The sequence below is a fragment of the Chelonia mydas genome, chromosome 3 (assembly GCF_015237465.2).
Source record: "Chelonia mydas isolate rCheMyd1 chromosome 3, rCheMyd1.pri.v2, whole genome shotgun sequence".
In the NCBI taxonomy this organism is placed as follows: Eukaryota; Metazoa; Chordata; order Testudines; family Cheloniidae; genus Chelonia; species Chelonia mydas.
Window position 1 is genome coordinate 19,816,199 of NC_057851.1, and position 21,581 is coordinate 19,837,779.

Here is a 21,581-nt window from a genome sequence, read left to right on the forward strand (position 1 = left end):
TAATAAAACAAGAGTAAGCTTTTTTAACAAAGAAAAAAGATTTAAGGGAAACGGAGCAAGGATCATGGAAACAGAAATGATTACAAATAAAACAAAAGTATAGCATGATTGTGAAAAACTAAACATAACTTCATCAGGCTACAATCCTTGTCTAAAGAAACATTCACCTAAAGCAACTTCTCAGCATCATTAGCCCCCATGCAAGCCAGGGTCCAACTTTCATGGATGCAAAGAAGTGCCATCCTTTTTGGTTCCTCGGTGATGGACAATAAAATGTCTTTTCTCCCTGCTTCTTACAGTACAGTAAACCTTTGGAATGTATTTTTGTTGTTTGTTCTCTGGAGTGCTGGCACCATGCTGCTCTCTTATCCTCCTGTTAACTTGCTCATCCTGTCTATCTCAGATGCAAATGTAGTCTCCATTGTGTTTGGCCTACCCTGCTTACTTTACATTGGCGATCAAGGCAGACAGGTAAATCAACATTCCTTTGCCTGGGAAAAATTTGTTTATCAATGCTGCCTGGTTACATAGTTTAAATATATTTTTACTACATACATACAACTTTTTGCATAAAATCCGTACGTACATAATGCTTATGATGACCAGTATGATATAAGCTTTTATTTGATTCCTTACACAACATTTTTTATAGATAAATACTATGACATCAACATGTTAGGTGTACTGAGTTGGTCAGGCCTAATAGGGCTCATAGGGCCACATCTTGTGTATCCATTATTTTATACATAATGAATGAGGATGTGATTGGCCAAATATTCCTCAATTAATACAAGTATGTTCAACCACCACAGTTAGATTTAAGAAATGGCTGTTCCCAGCTTTCATCAGGTCTGAAAGACTAATGTTACAAAAGTGATGGACAAAATCGATCTTCAGTCTTCAAGACTGGTGCTTGGATCTACAGCGATTATCTCAAATAACAGCAATTTCTAGAGTAAAGAAGGACTAAATCTGTAATCAGGTAAGGATTGTAGAATTGGGCTCAGAATATAAGGACTAGTGATATAAAGTATGAATCTCTGTCCCAATATGAAAACCCTGAAAACCCAGGTTTTGTTTCCATTGTTAAAAGAGGGACAAAAGTTTATAAAACTAGATTTGTTTCAGGTTTACCAGTCATTGGATTTCAAGCAAGAGTCTTGATAATACATGATCATTAATATGCAAAAAGGATTCTTCTGGTACAATATGCTTCCATAGAACATGACTAGAATTCTGGTTACAGCTCAACTTAAAATTAAACAAACATTACCAGATTTGAGTGGAGTGATATTTTTATCCGGGTACAAATGCAAAAGCTTATTTGAGAAGACTGGAATCTGGGCTAAAGTGGTTTAAATGATTTCAAAAAGGTAAGAAAAAAGGACAAATGTACCTTTTTCCATTCACCTAGGCCATCTGAGTGGTGATGTGGAAGGCTTAACACCTCTCACAGAGAAATGTAATGTTGTGTCAAAAGTCATTGTACCTAAGGATGCCACAGATCCTCTCTAGAACTGTCTAATTATCATGGAAAGTCTTAGAGCTACATACAATTTGTCTACATTAAAAAAAAAAATCTAACAACACAGTTCTTAGTGGCTGGCATTGGACTAAAAACTGTAACATGCTATTTGATCAAACCAAAAAGTTACAGACACCTGCAAGGGATTTAAAAGAAAGTATGGCCCCAAATTAGAACAACAGCTAGCATATGATGCTTCAGCTGTAGGTATAGATGAAAACTTATCACCTAAAATAATATATGGGATCAAAAGACTAATTGCTTCCAATTCCAGGACCTTTGCTCAAGCATATGAAAACAAGACTCTCCTGCTGACTATTATATTTTGGAATCAGGAAATTCCAAGTTTCTCTATTGGAAGAAGTTACTTTAATTGCAGAGCAGAAGCCTATTGTTAAAATTCTTGGACCAGAAATTGATAACCTGGCTTATACATTATAGAAACGGACACTGAAGCTAACCTCTTCTCACTACAATATCATGTCTAAGTTATCTGAAAACCAAAGAAAGCTGCATTATCCTGTTGTCCATTTGAGATGAAAAGTTCACCTCAAAGCAGCCCTTTCTCACAATCTCCTTTTTTGGAACTATTACCAAGTACCCTGGAATCAGCAGCTGCAGAGATGGAAGAAGGCTATTGGCTTGATTTTCTGTTGCCCTGCAGCTTATGCTGTCTTTTTAAAATCTGGGCAAAGCGGGTGTGCAATGCTACCATCCTGTACTGGAAGCGTCTTACCCGCACTTTGCACTGGTGTGTAAGGCACAAAGGGCAATGCAAAGTAAGGCCCCTCCCATTCAAAAAGATGCAAGCCTGTATGTATACATTGGTTCAGTCCTCCTGCTCTGCAGCAGCCACAGAATGGATGCTGCAGGAGCTAATCCTGCAGCAAGTGACTTTAACTTCCTTCCAGATTTGTGTGTTAAAAATGTGGGATCTGAGCAGGGGCCAGAGACATGGATAGCATCTGGTCCTCGGTTTACTTCCCATAACACCTGCCTCTGTACCCACCCTGTAAAACCCAAATGAAAGAGCATCTGTATGGTCATGGTTAATGGAGGTTAGTGCTGTAGATGTAACAAACCCTTTCTTCCACACAGTGAGAGGTGTAACTACATCTCAGCGGAGTCCCCCTCTGACTACAGTGCTGGAATGCTCTGGCCCCTATTATTTATCATGAAACATGAAAAAATATTGCATCCATGTTACAGCAGGATTAAAAGAAATTAATTAAAAAAGGAATTAAATAAGACGTGCTACTCATCTGACTGGGAGCATTGCGTAGATCAATGTGTGTGATGCTTTGGAAATAGTGCCCTCCAGAATATAAAACATTTGTGGGATGCAAGAGTCACTATGGTTGAATTCAGATGTGACATAAATGGTGGTATTAGTAACTCACTAGCAAGTGAGGCTAAATTGGTGTAATTTACACACCATAAGCCAAATTCTCTATTGGTGTAAATAATCTGAAGTCCACTGAAATGAAAGGTGCTGTGTCCATTTACAATTCAGAGAATTTGGCCTCAGGTAGGCAGTACAGTAGGTATGAGGCTGCAAAAGCAACTAACAGGAAAGTGTATGGCATGGCAAGAAAAAGCAAGTCCCTTTCTATTTTTTCTTACACCAGTTAGATCCCCTGTTGTTTTCCTGCTTCAGCCCCACCTTCTCACCCAATCAACATGTAAGTAGCACCACCTTAGCCTCACTTTTACACCACCATGTACCCCCACTATGATTTGACCCAGTGTGCAGTAGCCATAAATATTTTTTTATTTCATAAATCCACCTAATGAATCCGGATCAAAGGAGCCAACTCCGTGGGTGCTCTGGGGCTGGAGCAATCATGGGGAAAATTGGTGGGTGCTCTGCGCCCACCAGCAGCCAAGCTCCCCACCCCGCCGCAGCTCACCTCCGCCTCCTCCTCCTCCCCTGAGCATGCTGCATCCCCACTTCTCCCCCTAGCTCTCAGTGCTTGCAGGCGCGAAACAGCTGTTTCATGGCAGCAAGCGCTGGGAGGGCGGGGGAAGGAGGGGGAGTCGGGGCAGGGGCGGGGCTGGGGGCCAGCACCCACCAGTGCCTGGAAAAGTTGGTGCCTATGATCCGGATCATGCAAACTTTCCACTGACTGACCCTGGCTTAGGTGCCTTACCTGACCACAGGGAACACCTCTAAAACTGTACCTTAGGGAAAGAAAAATGCAGTCTTAATTTGAGAGAGTTAACACATGGTAACTAGCTTGAGGTAAAAGCCTGGTGAAGACAAAGCTGTTTGCCTGTTCACCCAAGTTAGCAGGTTGAGTAACAGACTGTGAGAGGAGCCTAGTCTTTACCTCGACATTCTACCCTGTGTGAAAACAACAAAGTGCCTTGTTTTCACAAGGGTTTTCCCTCAGGTTAGTTAACTTGAGTTAAGAACACACTTTAGTTTCCCCAGTGAAGACAAGGCCTAGATGTGAAAGGGCTGTTCGGCCTCACTCTAGGCCTACTCCTGACCCTGGCCTCTCTGCTGAAACTACCAACAAGGTTGCCCTGATAATTTGAGGAGACTTACAGCTCCAGGTATTTCCCAGCATACTCTATTTAAAAACACGATGGTCTGATTCTCCTTTCATTTACCCCCATGTAAATCTGCAGTGACTCCACTGAAACCAATGGAACAATACATTGTATAAGTGAATACAGAATCAGGCTGTGTTCACTGGTCAAGATTCTCCAAGCAATTAGTGATTCTGAGTGTCTTAATTTGTAGGTGCCCAAATTGAGGCACCTTAAAGTGAGCCTGATTTTCAGAGGAGAAGGCTCAGCACTTTCTGAAAATCAGACCCCTTTAAGGTGTCTCAATTGGGTACCCAAAAACAGAGGTATCCAATATCATTTTTGAAAATCTGGGCCATATTTTAAAAGGATGTGTCGGTCTCTCAAACAGATGCAAAAGTAACGACCACTCATGTAGTTTGATGTTTACAGATTCATCAATCAAAAAGAAGCACTTTGATCACCTGACACGATTTAAACACCACACTTGATATCTAACACAAGACCAAGAGCATGCAGATCTAATAAATTTTTGGCTCCTGCAAATTTATTTTAAAAATATAAAAGAGGGTCAGTTATAAAGAAGTTGATTAATATGTACCCTGCTCAAACAGCCTTGAACATCTGTGTATTAAATTCATTTATTAAATTATACCAATCTGTATTTTAATGAGTAAAAGATACTTATTCTGCCATCCATCAAAATAAACTCAGGAAATACTTAACATTATAATCATTTTTCTTGTTTGAACACGAGTTATGAAATATGAATCCTGCACTAAGAATGCTGTACTTGCCATTATGATCAAATATGTTTTTACAGGTGCACCAAATATTCCGTTTTCCTTGCATTCTCAAACTGTTGAAAATATAAACCATGTTTTATATTTCTTAGGTAGGTAATATTGCCTTTTTCCCCCTCACATGGCACCCATTATTAGTGAGTTATTACCACGTCTTTTTTCATACACACTGCATATCCTAAAGTTGCTTAGTAATGAAAATACAGATTTATGTAACATCTAGTGTCAAGTAACATTTAGGGCACACTTTAGTATTGAAAGGTTTGGGGCACTAATAACATTCAAGTGCACGTTAATATTACCAGATAAGGTGTATACAATCTATTAGGTCAAGTTCATTCTTTTACCACTTTCCTTTTTTCTTGTTTGAGGAAAGTCCATTTTGAGACACAACCAGGATAACATGTGTGTGCACTGAAGTTGTGCTGCTCATTGTTCTAATAGGTGTAATTTTTATTGCCATTTTTTCCCTTTCTTATCTTCCAGGAGAACCTGGCAGAAAGTCAGCAAGCCCAGCTGGAATAGCAGGTGAGCTAAGCTTCAGACTTCTTCACAATATCAGTTTGACACCATATCAAACACTAATTTGAATCATTTAAAATATTTCTAACATCTATTTTTTTTTGGAAGGGCAGTCATTTAGAAAAATAGAATTTAGGGCTGGGAACCAGACACTCAAAGAAAATAATATCTGATACTGTAGAATGAAGAAGGGTAAGATGATTCCGGGGGAACAGATCAGCTGGTGTGAACTTGCAGGCCTTTATTGACTTCAATGGAGCTACAACAATTTGCACAAGATGAAGATCTGGCTTGGAGTTTCAAATACACAGATCAAGTTAGCCATATTGGCAAGCATGACCCCAATTCTGCTTTCACTGAAGTCAATGAAAGCTTTTCCTTTGAGTTCTATGGGAGCACGTTCAGACTGTAAAAGAATGCATCAACAGCAGAGCCAGCACACCATAAAAAAGCAATCACATTCTGGAAAGTAAACGTAACCCATATTTTACCCATTTTTCTAAAACAAATGGATGGGGGAGAAAAAAAAAACACTTGACACTTTATTTGTTGGGGGGCAGGGCGGTGGGACCCCTTCATCAAAGCAATCGCTTTGTACAGTTGCAACCAGAATTTAAATTGCTACCCTGCCAGAATTCCAGCTGTGACAGAGTCAATCCCTTTAATGGGAACATGGGAAACAGCTGATGTGCAGGGGGACAAAGAGGAAAAACTGTAAATCGAAGTTCCAAAGCGAGTGAAACAGAGCGGTAGCTCTGTAATGGCAGGGTGATGGCCAAACAAAAGTGGCGTCAGGAATGGAACAAAATTAATACAATCATAACTTGGAGAGAAAATTGGAAATCTAATCTATTTGATAAGAACTTTTCCCATTCCTATTGTACTTGTGTTTCTGATCATCTTTTTTCTATTTAACCCTGTAGTGAATCTCTTTTCCAAAACATTTCTTATTGAAATACCCACCATTTTTCCCTCCACCTGAAAGTATGCAAGGTATATAGATTCATAGAATTTAAGGCCAGAAGGGACGATTATGACCATCTAGTCTGATCTCCTGAATAACACAAGACAGAGAACCTTGCCCAGTAATCACTGCATCAGGCCCGTACGTTATGTTGATCTATAGCCTATATTTTTAAAAGACACCTAGTCTTGACTACAAGTGATGGAGAAATCATCACATTCCAAGGTGTAAGTTGTTCCAATGGTTAGTTAAACTTACTGTGAAAAATGTATGCCTTATTTCTAGTCTGAATTTTTCTAGCTTCAGCTTCCAACTAGGTTGATCTCATTATGATGACAGATAAAAAATATTTTTTTAAAAAAAAATCAATTTAAAATGTGCCTATCGCCTGCTCTTGGCAAATGTACAAATCTTCAGCATCCAAAAGAAAATGTGGCAGATGCCTGGCAAAGTGGAGCTGACAAAAGCTATCTTGGTCACTCCCACTACCTTGGCACCCAGAAATAGCTGAGGATCTAGTAGGCTCCCTGAATTGCAAGCCTTCATTCAAAGGGCAGACAAACTCCTCCCACAGGAGAAGATAATATTCTGAAGCACTTAGAGGAAAGGAAAGTGATCAGGAACAGTCAGCATGGATTCATCAAGGGCAAGTCATGCCTGACTAATCTAATTGCCTTCTATGATGAGATAACTGGCTCTGTGGATGAGGGGAAAGCAGTGGACGTGTTGTTCCTTGACTTTAGCAAAGCTTTTGACACGGTCTCCCACAGTATTCTTGCCAGCAAGTTAAAGAAGTATGGGCTAGATGAATGGACGATAAGGTGGATAGAAAGCTGGCTAGATTGTCGGGCTCAATGAGTAGTGATCAATGGCTCCATGTCTAGTTGGCAGCCGGTATCAAGTGGAGTGCCCCAAGGGTCGGTCCTGGGGCCGGTTTTGTTCAATATCTTCATAAATGATCTGGAGGATGGTGTGGATTGCACTCTCAGCAAGTTTACAGATGACACTAAACTGGGAGGAGAGGTAGATACGCTGGAGGGTAGGGATCGGATACAGAGGGACCTAGACAAATTAGAGGATTGGGCCAAAAGAAATCTGATGAGGTTCAACAAGGACAAGTGCAGAGTCCTGCACTTAGGACGGAAGAATCCCATGCACCGCTAGCTACAGACTAGGGACGGAATGGCTCGGCTGCAGTTCTGCGGAAAAGGACCTAGGGGTTACAGTGGACGAGAAGCTGGATATGAGTCAACAGTGTGCCCTTGTTGCCAAGAAGGCCAATGGCTTTTTGGTATGTATATGTAGGGGCATTACCAGCAGATCGAGGGACGTGATCGTTCTCCTCTATTCGACATTGGTGAGGCCTCATCTGGAGTACTGTGTCCAGTTTTGGGCCCCACACTACAAGAAGGAAGTGGAAAAATTGGAAAGAGTCCAGCGGAAGGCAACAAAAATGATTAGGGGACTGGAACACATGACTTATGAGGAGAGGCTGAGGGAACTGGGATTGTTTAGTCTGCGGAAGAGAAGAATGAGGGGGGATTTGATAGCTGCTTTCAACTACCTGAAAGGGGGTTCCAAAGAGGATGGATCTAGGCTTCTCAGTGGTAGCTGATGACAGAACAAGGAGTAATGGTCTCAAGTTGCAGTGGAGGAGGTTTAGGTTGGATATTAGGAAAAACTTTTTCACTAGGAGGGTGGTGAAACACTGGAATGCGTTACCTAGGGAGGTGGTGGAATCTCCTTCCTTAGATATTTTTAAGGTCAGGCTTGACAAAGCCATGTGAACACAGGAGTCTGCCCACATGGAACACATTGCAGGAACTGTGCCTTTTACTTCAAGGTTCCTTGTAAATATAATATAAGGGCAAAGACAAAACCTGTGTTAAGCAGCAACCAAAAAAGCCTGCAAAGATTGGCCACCTAGCAAAGATTTCAGCTAATGACTGAACAAAGAATTACCAGAAACCTCAGGGATGCTCTACAGTGCTGACTCAAGGCATGGAACTTCTTGTTGGGGGTGCTCTTTGCTTCAGGTTTCACCGTATGTTTATTTCAGGCCTAGATCATTCCTTTTATGGAGTGCAAGGAATATATTGTTTAGCAGAATATTTTATCATCAATTAAGAACTAGCATAAACATTAAACCCCATTATCAACTTTTTTATGTTTGGATTAGTTTGGTTATTTCCTCCCTCTCTCTATTCCCTCCCCCTTGAGTTAGCTATTCTGCTCTTTCTCACCTGGCCAAAATCCGGAAGTGAAATTCTCTACACCTGTGGTTACATAGATTCCTTGATTGTCTGCCATCACAGACAAATTCAGACAGAGGGAAGTTTTACTTTTGAGTGTGGGTGGCCATGATGTTCATATGAAGAATCAGCAGAAAGGATATTATTTTTTGACTGTAAAGGAAGTCAGAAGGCCCCAGGATACATTTTTATAGGAACAGTTTTTTTAAAAACATTAAATCAAAACAATAAAATGAGAGAAAGAAATAATAGTGTGAGTGTTTGGCAGTGCTCCACAGATTCACCAGCTGTTAAATGGACGGGCAGAGTGGAGCCATTCCGGCCATAGCTTATAGCCTTGAGAACTTGGACTCTTTATCCCCAGAGAAGAAACTAATTAATTTACCTCCCAACCCATTACAAATATGATTTAAAATAGTATTTTGAGTTGTGTGTGTGTGTAATAATATTCAGACTAATAACAATTACTGGATATTATTACTCTAAAAAATCCAAGTAAAGTCAATCTATCTTGGGTATTTCTGCCATTTTGGTTCTACAGGCCATTATTATTATTATTATTTGTATTACTTTAGTGCCTTGGAGCCCCGGTCATGCACCAGTGTGCTAGGCGCTGTACAAACAACAAAAAGAGAGTCTCTTAAGCCCTAAAGAGCTTATGAAGTCTGTGGGAGTTTTGAATGCAGAAAAAAGGAAGGCCCACGCTCTCAATTACTAACTACAGGGATACTGAAATCACAAAAGCTATTAAATGTTGTTGGTTTTTCTTGGTTGGTTCGGGGGCTTTTTTGGGGGGGTGAGGTGTTCTTTTTAATTTTAGTTTAAAAAATCTGTTATATTACCAACATTACCTCCCTTTCCCCTTACCCCCACTCCTACACACATCTGAAGATCTCCACCGCTTAAGCACTTGACTTTACTAGCCAGTCCAGAAGTAGGAGTAAGGAGCTCCTGACTGAAATTTGCATAGATATTAATTGGGGAGTTATTGAAAACCTCGGTGAGCGTAGAGAAATAATACAAAGATACTGATCTTAGAATCATGGGGGAAAAACTAAATCAATGAGATTCAGTCTGGGAAAATGCAATCTAATACATCTTAAGAAAAATACTCCAAAATATAGACATTTAGTTCAATCTTAGGGAGATACCTAGAAAGCAACAATGCTGAAAAGACTTGGGGGTTAAAAACAACAAATTATATTTGAGTTTGCAAAGCTATATAGCAGCAAAAGCAGCAAGTGTAGTTCTGAACTGCATGTACAGAAGAAGCAAGTCAAGCCTAGTAATTAGAGACCTGGATCAACAACAGATTTTTCAGTTCTTTGGAAATTTGGAAAAGTAAAATAAAATTCCTTTCTGGTTGTACCAAAAACAAACATTTTTTAAATTATTGGCAAATCTAGATGTAAAAAAAAAAATACTTAAGGTTGAACAAACTGTTGTTCAATATAAAAGAAAAAGTTTCAGTTCAATTGTGAGTATTTTAAAATGTTTTTGATTTCTTTTTAAATAAAATTAAAGGACATTTCTAAGTTTAGCTTGAAAATTTTCACCCAAATCTACCGGTAACTATCTTCTCCATTTGGCTCCTAGAATATTGGGTTGAGTCCCAAGTACCTAAATCCCTGAAAGATATTAACAACTTAGAGGGATCCAAGCATCTGGAGCAACTAATATACAATGAATGATTTACCCACCCAAATATATAGAGCTTGGAAACGAGAGGACATGACAACCCTCTAAAATATTTGAAGATTTTAAACACTGAGATTGTAGAAGAATTATTTATTGTGATACAAGTGGTTATATCTAGCTGTAATGGGATAACTTAAGAAAGGGAAAATTTAGCTTGAATATCAAGGAAAAATAAACCTTCCTGGAGGTGAGATCTATTCACGTGGAATAGTGTCCAATGGAAAACTGAGGAAACTACAAAATTTGGGACATTAAAAACAAGACTGGACAAACTATTAAGAATTACTTTGCAGGAATAATTGTATAAAGAAAGACAGTCAGTAAAGCATTGTGAGGAGCAGCACAGATACTGCAGCCAGGACAAAAGATGACTGCAGTCGACAGATGTCATCTACTAATTTACAGTGAAATGTGTCTTAAGTGATTGTCAAAAGAATCAGCAAAAATTGATTATCTAATAAAACTGGTTTTCAATGAAATGTCAAATGAAATTATGCCTTGGAGATACTTGACAGTAGACTCTTAAGACAAAGTTTACGAGGGTGTTTATGGGGGGCGGTCCTTAGTGCAAGGTTTAGGAAGGAAATAAGGATTTCTGTTTTCATTGCATTCTTCATCAGTTATATAGTATATTGCCTTAGGCAATGGATACATTGACACTAATTATAGTTTGCATTACTATTCAGCTTCATTCACTTCTGCAGTTGGTTTTGGTGCTGACATAAAAATAAATGAATACCAAAATATTTAAACAAATGTTTTGTCTAGTGGAGAACGTAGTCATTAATAATATTCAAATGATCTAAAATGGCAGATAAGCTTCTGTTGCTTGGTTGCTTTCCATCAAAACCCATAGTGTGATTCATGAGGAAACCGATTAAATACAATCCAAAGAACTTGCAGAGGCTGTCCCTAAATACCATAAAGCTTCACAGTGGATATATCTGTAGAGAAATTTTAACCTCAGAAAGAATATGGGAATGACCAAGAAACTTACACTACATTGAACAGAAAGGCCTGATGGGAGCTTCACAGAGACCTCAGAACTGTATATGGCAAAACAGAAGACCCCAGAAAAAGATATTTAGAGTGGATGTCCATCAATTGCTAAATTAAGCCATTGAAATTCTGTAAGCGGCATTGGGGTATCACAACAGCGCATAATCACTTGTGTGTTTTACAACTATGAAGCCACAAAAAAAAACCTCCCCTGCTTTCCCATTGAACTACAGAACACTGACATGCAAAGCCCACCTTGTAATCCAGTTGGATTTTGCCACTCTTAATCCAAAGAGTGCATTTTATTCTGAATGGCCCACATCAGCTCTTCAAGAAGAAGCAAACCACTGAATAAAAAGCTTGATGCAAATCTCTTCCCACAAGCTTGGGAAAAACTCATGGTCAGGTCAGGAGATGAGATCCAGTGGCTGGACTCTGAGGACTTGCCTGCTACTAGACACAAAGATTTATCACAGATAAACACCTTATTGACATTTTCTTTTAAGCCCCTAAAGGAAGACTGCAGCAATATTGGAATAAAACAAGACTTGTAAAACTACTCTGCGCTGTATGACGTTTTTACCTGTCTTAAAAGGCATTGCAAAATGTCAGCTGAGCTAGAGAATTTATCCACATATTGGTTCCATCTGATTAATAACAAAGACTTTTAGATAAGTATCCCCTTTTTAGAAAGTCATGACTTGTTTATTCTAAGGTAGATGCTACTCAGAAAGTACACAGCTGAATTATAAATCCTGTAAATTATTTAGCTGTATGATGTTTGCAGGGTTGTTGTAGCTGTGTTGGTCCCAGGATATTAGTGAGACAAAGTGGGTGAGGTAATATCTTTTATTGGACCAACTTCTGTTCCAATATGGATATTCTTCAAAGGTATGACCTGAAGAAGAGCTCTGTATAGCTCGAAAACTTGTCTCTTTCACCTAAAGAATTTGGTCCAATAAAAGTTATTACCTCATCCACCTTGCCTCTCTTAACTGAATGATGTGTAACTTTAAAACCTTTCACCATAAACAATAGGAAAGAAATTTGAGACTGGAAAATTCATTACATTAGTTCAGCTTAGCACTAAAATCATAGAATCATAGAATATTAGGGTTGGAAGAGACCTCAGGAGGTCATCTAGTCCAACCCCCTCCTCAAAGGAGGACCAACACCCATTAAATCATCCTAGCCAGGACTTTGTCAAGCCGGGCCTTAAAAACCTCTAAGGATGGAGATTCCACCACCTCCCTAGGTAACCCATTCCAGTGCTTCACCTCCCTCCTAGTGAAATAGTGTTTCCTAATATCCAGCCTAGACCTCCCCCACTGCAACTTGAGACCATTGCTCCTTGTTCGGTCATCTGCCACCACTGAGAACAGCTGAGCTCCATCCTCTTTGGAACCCCCCTTCAGGTACTTTAACAATAAACTGTGTTTATATTCAGTGAAAAGACAGATGAAAAAGCATATGTGCTTAACACAATTACAGCCCAGAGAGAACATACGATTTGTAGTGTCATACAAAACTATCACTTTTCAGGCAAAGAAAAAGAAGCTTGAATTAATTAATATGATTTATAAAATAAAGACTTTACCACTATTTTAACATTTGGTCAAAATAATAAAAATATTTATAGTAAACCAAGATTAGGATTACAAATTGCCTGTAGTTACACCTACTAGTAGAGTTGAGTAAATAACTGATTTTTATTTTATTTTTTGGTTCACTGGCAGTTCTGGAAAAAAATTAAGATCAGTTTGAGTGAAACCAAATCAGAAAATTCCAAAAAACTGCAGTGAATCAAAGTTTTGGGTTGAACTAAACATGAAGGTCAGGCCAAAATGTTTAGTTTCTCGGCATTCTGAAAGGGATGGATTCACAAAATAGTTGGAGGAGGTGGTGCTGCCACCCTCGCTATAACTTTTAGCTCAGTGGTTAGGGCACTCGCCTGGGATGTGGGAGACAGGTTCAAATCCTCACTTTTTCAAGTGGTTGTTTTGTGAGCAGCGTAATTATTCTGGAATAAAGATACTTTATGATTCTGGAATACAAGTGCCAACCCAGGGGAGTTATTTCAGAATACCTAGATTATACCAGAATAGATATAGCAAAATAATCATTCTAGAATAAATATGTTGGTCAACTATCCCCCCTCCACAAGGCAGAGAAGGCTTTACAGTTAGTGTGGGTGGTGTGTATGTATAAGAAAATGACTTGACTATGAATTACTGTTATTTAGGAGCTCAATTTGTATTTGGATCAGTAGTACAGTAATTAAGTAGTTTAAATAACTTCTAATTCATGTAAAAATCCTGATCTAAATGGATGGATCCATACTTCTATATTTGGATCAAAATCACCTCCCTAGAATTGTACAGAATTTAGCAGTGTCATAAAATTCTGAAATATTTTGTAATTTCATTTATTAAAGGGTGTTAACACCTGCATTAAGTTCATGCGTTTAAACATTGTAAACAATACTGTACAATCATCTTTATTTTCCTTCCTGTACTTTATTAATCTATTTTAAGCTTCTATTTTTGATTAGTAAATGTATATAGTTCTAATTTTCTCAAGCCTATATATTAGCAAAGCAACCAAAAATCCAAGAAATGAATCAGAAACATGGTATGGATAATTGCTTAATTAAAATCACTGAAGTAATGTGTTTTGTACCACACCTTCTCTAATATTCTCACATTGCACATGTTTTGTTCATTCATCCTGTTTTATTTAACTTTGTAGTTTCTTTCTTTTGTGGGCTGCACAATCCACAAACAATTTTACTGATGCTCATTTACGTTGAATGAATATTTACCCTCCTCCCTTGATTTGTGCACTTCTCTTCTCTTCTTTAGCTTGATGGGGTTGCTAAAATTATAAACCATAACATGGCCTGGTGATTGGTGCTGAGTGCTTTCCGAAAGATTGTGTGCTTGTTAGAACTGAAATTACCATTTGTTTCAAAACGTTCCAGGGAATGATTGCCCAGTGAGATAATGTAAGTTGAGTAAAGAAAACTTCAAACAGAATTTAACGACAAAGGCATTGGGTGGTAATGCAGAGTGACCTTGTGTATTTAACAGAAATATGATGCATTGAGTAGGGAATCCTAGTTTGTGGAGTGCAATAGTAGTCTTCAAAAACACTTTTCTTGCAGTCACATTGACACTATCATAAAAAACCCCAGTAGTGGTTACAATTCATGTTTTTAAACAGTTCTAGCAATTTTTTTATTCAAGCTCAAGTAATTTTCAGATCAAGATACATTATAAAAATAATTAGGCACAATATAAAGATCAAACTGATATATAGTTTAAAGCTTTTCTTTAAGAGTCTGTGGTTTGGACCATGTTGAGGTATTATCAATCATGCCTTTAAACAAAAATTGTTCATAGATATTGAGCCTGATTCAAAGTCCATTGAAGCCAATGGGATCTGGACTTTAGCTTTTAAAAAAGAGAAGAAAGAGATATGTTGTTATAAATAAAATGTTTATGTAGAATGAACTCTGAAAGAATCCAATTATATCCAATAATAACGGAGACATATATTATGCAATATATTAGCAGTTATGATGAATAGCTATTCCCTTACCTCCTACTACATCTCCTGTTCTTTTTCTCTGTATTTTTGGTGCTATCCTTTTGAGAAAGTTAGGATAGAATTTGAATTTGATGTTTAAATCTGTGAGTCAAATTCATCCCTTGGTCAACTTCATTTTACTTTTTTTTTCTGTTGTAGCAGCTAGTAGCTCCAGCCCTATTGTGTTAGGTGCTGTATACATACATAACATGAGACAGTTACTGCCCCCAAAGAGTTATAATCTAAGTTTAAAATTAGAGAAAATGGTGAATGCAACAGACAGGGGATTGCAAGGTAACAATGACAGAGCGGGCCACATCCGCCATGACTGAATTGGCCTCATTAGCAGTATAAAAAGTAATTTCCCCTCTGTTGATATTCACCCCTTCTTGTCAACTGTTGGAAATGGGCCACATCCACCCTAATTGAATTGGCCTCATTAGCACAGACCCCCCACTTTGTAAGGCAACTCCCATCTTTTCATGTGCTGCATATTTATACCTGCCTACTGTATTTTCCACTCCATGCATCTGATAAAGTGGGTTTTAGCCCACGAAAGCTTATGCCCAAATAAATTTGTTAGTCTCTAAGGTGCCACAAGGACTCCTCATTGTTGTTTTTTAATGACAGAGTAAAAAGCAGAAGTTACTCATTAATAGCTGATCTATAGAAAGATATACCCTGCCCAGCAGCAGCCAGAAGCAGTCATTACAGGGAAAATCCAGCTTCAATCTGTATCCTTAGGCTGGAGCATGTTCAGTTACTCTTTGGGGATGGTGCATGCATACTCTGGTCAGCACCAGGAGCTGTGAGGGGATGGAGCATGATCAGTGAGGATGGAATCTTTGGAGATTTTACTTGTTAAGAAATAGCAAGTCTCTACTGAGCACGTATGAACTGCATTTTTTCAAAGTCTTATAACTTGGCCAGATTTAGGCGCCTTTTCAAGGGGACAGCAAAAGGCTCACCCCTGGCACTAGAGCATGTTAAAGAAAAGATCTCAAGAATTTTCTTTAACATGGGCAAAACAATGTATTTTTCTCTGCCATCATTCTCGGAAATGATTGAAACATTTTGGGTGAAATTTTCCAAAAAACATCCAACCTGAGGCAGACATTCAGCATTGATAATTTCAGCCTAAACAATTAAAATTTGACAAAGTTAAACTGGGGGGTTATAATGGAAAGTATCACACAATCTTAGTATGAGGTACTTCAAGCTTTGCCTATAAACCTTTTGTCAAGGTTCCTGCCCCACTCTGAACTCTAGGGTACAGATGTGGGGACCTGCATGAAAAACCCCCTGGGCTTATTTTTACCAACTTAGGTTAAAACTTCCCCAAGGTACAAACTATTTTACCTTTTGCCCTTGGACTCTATTGCTGCCATCACCAAGCGTCTAACAAATATATAATTGGGAAAGAGCCCACCTGGAAACATCTTTCCCCCAAAAATCCTCCCAAACCCTACACCCCCTTTCCTGGGGAAGTCTTGATAAAAATCCTCACCAATTTGCATAGGTGAACACAGACTCAAACCCTTGGATCTTAAGAACAATGAAAAAGCAATCAGGTTCTTAAAAGAAGAATTTTAACTGAAGAAAAAGTAAAAGAATCACCTCTGTAAAATCAGGATGGTAAATACCTTACAGGGTAACCAGATTCAAAACATAGAAATCCCTCTAGGTCAAACCTTAAGTTACAAAAAGACACTAAAACAGGAATATATATTCCATTCAGCACAACTTCTGTTATCAGCCATTGAAACAAAACAGAATCTAACGCATATCTAACTAGATTGCTTATTAGCCCTTTACAGGAGTTCTGACCTGCATTCCTGCTCTGGTCTTGGCAAAAGCAACACACAGATCGAGAGAACCTTTGTTTCTCCCCCCTCCAGCTTTGAAAGTATCTTGTCTCCTCATTGGTCATTTTGGTCAGGTGCCAGCGAGGTTATCCTAGCTTCTTAACCCTTTACAGGTGAAAAGGTTTTTCCTCTGGCCAGGAGGGATTTAAAGGTGTTTACCCTTCCCTTTATATTTATGACATGCCCCCCAAATCACAGATAGGGTGAAACGCTGGCTGTGATTTCTTCCTGGAGCTCTGTGTCAATGGAGTGGTATGCCCGGTCAGTCAGTCCTGGGGTGGCTGGCTGTCGGCGCGTAGCTAGTGCACAGCTCCTTGATCTGCTGTCGCTGCATATGCCCAAGTGTCATGGAGAGGTTCACCTCTTCCACGCCACCAGCACTTTTCCCTTCGTAGTAGACACCTTCAGGCCACTCAGCGTCATCTCCTCCCCCTTTCCTTTATATTTATGACACCTTTAAACATGTTAAAGTTTCATCTGTCGTCACATGAATATAGCTCTGTATAGCTGTGGCCCAGGCTGTCACCCCAAGGCACAGAAAAGGAGGAAAAGGCAGAGAAAAAAGAAATAAGATGCAGGCCATTTCTATTCCCCAGTGTACCAAGCATCAAAACCTAATTCCAGGCCACAAAACATAGCTTGTTTGCTTCAGCCAAGAGGAAAAAAGATTAATTTACAACATTTCTTTTAGGAAGTTTTTCAGTTCTTCCTTGCTTCTCCACCTTATGGTATGACTATAGTAGGCAATCATTTCCTCTTCTTTTCCTCTCAGGGCCTATCCCTTGACATTCCACTGACTCCTTTACATATCATTGTTTTAATTAATCCCCAGTAAACCCATTGTCTGCCTACCTTCCTGTGTAACAAACGCTGCTTTTATGTCCTTGTTATATATCTTTGTCATTTCCCCCACTGTCCACCCCCAAAATACAGAAGTGAACTTCTCCTCAATGAGGCCAAACAAAAATTTGAAAGTTTTCTAGTTTTAATACGTTTAAAAATATTATGAGAATGTTCAAAAATGAACTTCAGGTAGGTTTCCAAAACACCATGGGTAAAATCCTGTGCCCACTGAAGTCAATTTCAAGACTCCTGTTGACTTCAGTGGAGAAAGGATTTTACCTCACAACTTTAATATTCCTTTTTTGATTTTTACCAGATTTATAGGAATCACTCTCTCCTGGGATAAGATGCAGTATGTGACATGCAAGGAAGATCAGCTTCCCTCTTTAGCCAAGGTAGGGTGGTTGAAAATCAGACATGCATTGATTTCAAGAGGGAACCATTATGATAATCTAATCTGACCTTCAGCATAATTTAGGAAATAGAACATCAGCCGCTAATTTCTGCATCAAACCATAATTTGTGTTTGAGTGAGAGTATATCTTTTAGAAAGACATCCAGTCTTAATTTAAAGACTTCAAGTGATGGAGAAGCCGCCACATCCCTGGGAAGCTAGGTTCCACCATAAAAATGGAGTGGCTACCATCTGATTGCAATGTCAAGCCAGACATTCAGTCCATTGACTTCAGTGACAGATTCACTTGTATAAGAACTGAACATGGACTGAGAAAGAAGTTCCGGATTTGGCTCATATATAGTAGAACAGTCTCTGTGGGGAGGAAGAGCAATCTGGATTAAAGGTTTATATAAATATATATAATGTAATGTAACTTGTAAATATTGCTTCCATTATTTACCAGAATGCCAGGCGGTAAACTCACAGTTCCTTGCTGTTTTAGATAAAACATAAGAAGGAACTGACTAAAGGATACATTTTAATACCTAACTGCCAGGGAGAGTTAACACAGTTGCACCTATAACAACATTTTTATTAAATCTTTATTATGTTGTATTAAAAAAAAGTCCCCTCCGCCCTCAGGTAGTTGGTTGATGCCCAGTTTTCAAATGAAATATTTATGAAGTTCTTTGTTTAGAAGTTTAATTGTATCTGTAAATTACTTTCATATGTTTATAGTGCGTTAGCCTCCAATATAAATGCCATATGATGCTCTATCATACTGTCCGGAATAGTCATTATGCATTTCACCATCACAACTGTTATATAACAATAAGCAGAAAAAAAGGACAAAAGGATAACTAAGTTAAACCAGACCTTATACATACTTATTTAGTTGGTAATACAGATCATATCTGCAGTAAAGTGTGCTTCTAATCATGTAAAGTTGCATAGTTATTGTAATACTTTCCATATTTAAACTCTCAGACAATTTATATTACTATAAAAAAGGATAACTAAAACTCACTATGCATTCACCCTCCCCTTTCCACTTCCATGTCATAAATTGGGGAAGGATGATCTTGTGGATAAAGAGCAGGGGTAGAATCAGAAGATCTAGGTTCTTTTCCTGTAACTGTCACAGATTTCCTGTTTAAGGGTCAGAGAAACCGTTCCAATGGTAAAATTTGTAAGGGGCAAGAGAACTTCACAAGGCCATGTTACTTTTCCAATTAATAGATACAATTTTCAAAAGTGCTTAAGTGGAATTTTCAAAAGTGGCACCTAAATCTCATTGAAAATTAAAGGGATTTAGGCTCCTAAGGGCACTTAGGTGTTTTTGAAATTTTCACTGAGTGCTAACATGCACTCCACCAGCCCTGATTCCACTACCCACTATCTACTAGTAGTCTGCCCATCCCCCCTTCTGTAAGGCCTAAGGAAAAGGCAAGAGGATGCCTGACATTACCCCTCCAGGGTTCTATGACTGATTAGAGATCGCGCCTTGAGGTCCCCACTTCAGTCCTCCAAAACTTCAGACATCTAGATTACTCACCTCCAAAGGTGGTGTAGCCCACAGAGATAGTGCTATGCCTACTGTGACACTATACAAATTATCCTAACACTGCTGTGCAGGGTGTCACTCTAGTAATGCATCTTTGGCTTTAGGCGGGTTGGGGAGCATTTAGAGGGAGAGAATGGGGGAGCCTAATGGGACAAATTTAAGGCGGGGAGAAATTATGGGTTCACAGAGAGAAGGAGTGGGGAACTAATGGGTTTGGGGGATGCCAGAGAAGAACGGTTTGACGTGCAGGGTTTATTTTTAATGACATATCTACGGGAATATGCAAATTAGGTCATGATACATTTGCATAACGTTGCTAGATTTTCCAGACCCATCACCTTAACAGATGCTTTACAAAGCCTAAAAGATGAACCTACAGGGTGAACATCAGTTCACAACTGTGGAAAACTGTTGTTTTTGCAGCCTGACAAAAAAATAACTCTTCACCAACTTAACAGATGGTCAACATCTGAATGAAAATAAGCTCTCCTGCCCGCCTCAAAAATAGTAAATATGTTTCTGTTACTTTTGCTTTCTTGGCTGTAAATTCGTATCACATCCAGCTGCTGGCAAAATGTTCCCTCCACTTATTGACAAGCCCACCTGTTCCCATTTTTATTTAAACAAACAACAACATGTGAAGCATTATTTTAAGGTAGCAATGAAAATGTTATGTGGAAGACCACAGTTTTCCTATATTGTTATGCTATGAAATGATACAGTTTCTTATTGTAACTGTGGTTCTTTAAGATGCAAAGCAGACATGTATTCTACTTAGGTGTGTGCACACGCAGTGCACCAGAGCCAGAGAATTTTGCCTAGCAGTACCCATAAAGGGATGGCACTTGTGCCTTGTGGCCATAGTCCCTCCCCTGGCTGTATGAAGTGGTGCTGCCCCAACTCCCCTCGGTTCCTTTGCACCAAACACCCAGAGGCTTGACTCCAATACTGAGGGGAGAGAGGGTGAGCTGTGGAATATATGTCTGCATCACATCTCAAAGAACCAGAATTGCAGTAAGTAACCATGTCTTCTAATAGATGCAACCGTGTATTTCACTTAGGTGACTCACAAGCAGTACTTACAGGAGGTGGGGCTCAGAGTCTATTTAAACAAGAACTGCAGGACCCCCTACCAAAGTTGGCATCTGCTCTGGATGCCATGGTAATGGCATAATAGTTTGTAAACAAAAGTATCGACAACCACATGGCAGCCCTGCAAATCTCCAGTACTGAGACATCACTTAAGAGCATTATTGACATAGCTTGTGCTCTTGTAGAACCTGTAGAAGGGGTGTAGCTGAAGCTGTTTCATATGCAGTCTTGATGTAGGAAGTTATCCACTTAGCTATCACCTGTGAGGAAACTGCCTGTCCTGCCGGTCTGCATATGAAACAAAACAGATGAGGCGAAGCCCAAAAGTGTTTAGTCCTGTCCAGATAAAGACCACGCATGGTCTGATGGTTAATGTGTGAATGTTCTGCTCCTCTGGAAATGAAAGTGGCTTTGGAAAAAACACAGGCAAATTTATCACCTGGTTTAAATTAAACTGAGAGACCACTTCAGACACAAATTTTAGGTGCGGCCGCAACATCACTTTGTCTTTGGAGAACTGAATGTAAGGAAGCTCTGCCATCAAAGCCTCTAACTCACACTCTTTCCTTGCAAATGTTATTGCCACAAGGAATGCAATTTTTGACATGAGAGGAAAGGGGTAGGAGAGGCCAGTGGCCCAAACGGAGGTCCCATCAGAGCCGCTCAGACCATATTAAGGTCCCACAAGGAAACTTGTTCTCTCACTGATGGGCGGAAATGTGAGATTCCTTTTAAAAATCTCACCCCCATGGCATTGGAAAACACCAATCTTCCATAAATGGGTGGATGAAAGGCTGAAATCACCACTAGATGCACCCTCAACCAGCTAAGCATAAGACCCGATGACTGAAGGTGCAACAAACTCTCTAAGATGTTTTAGATAGTAGCCATTGTCCGCTGAACTCCGCAAGCCAATGACCACATTGATAAACGC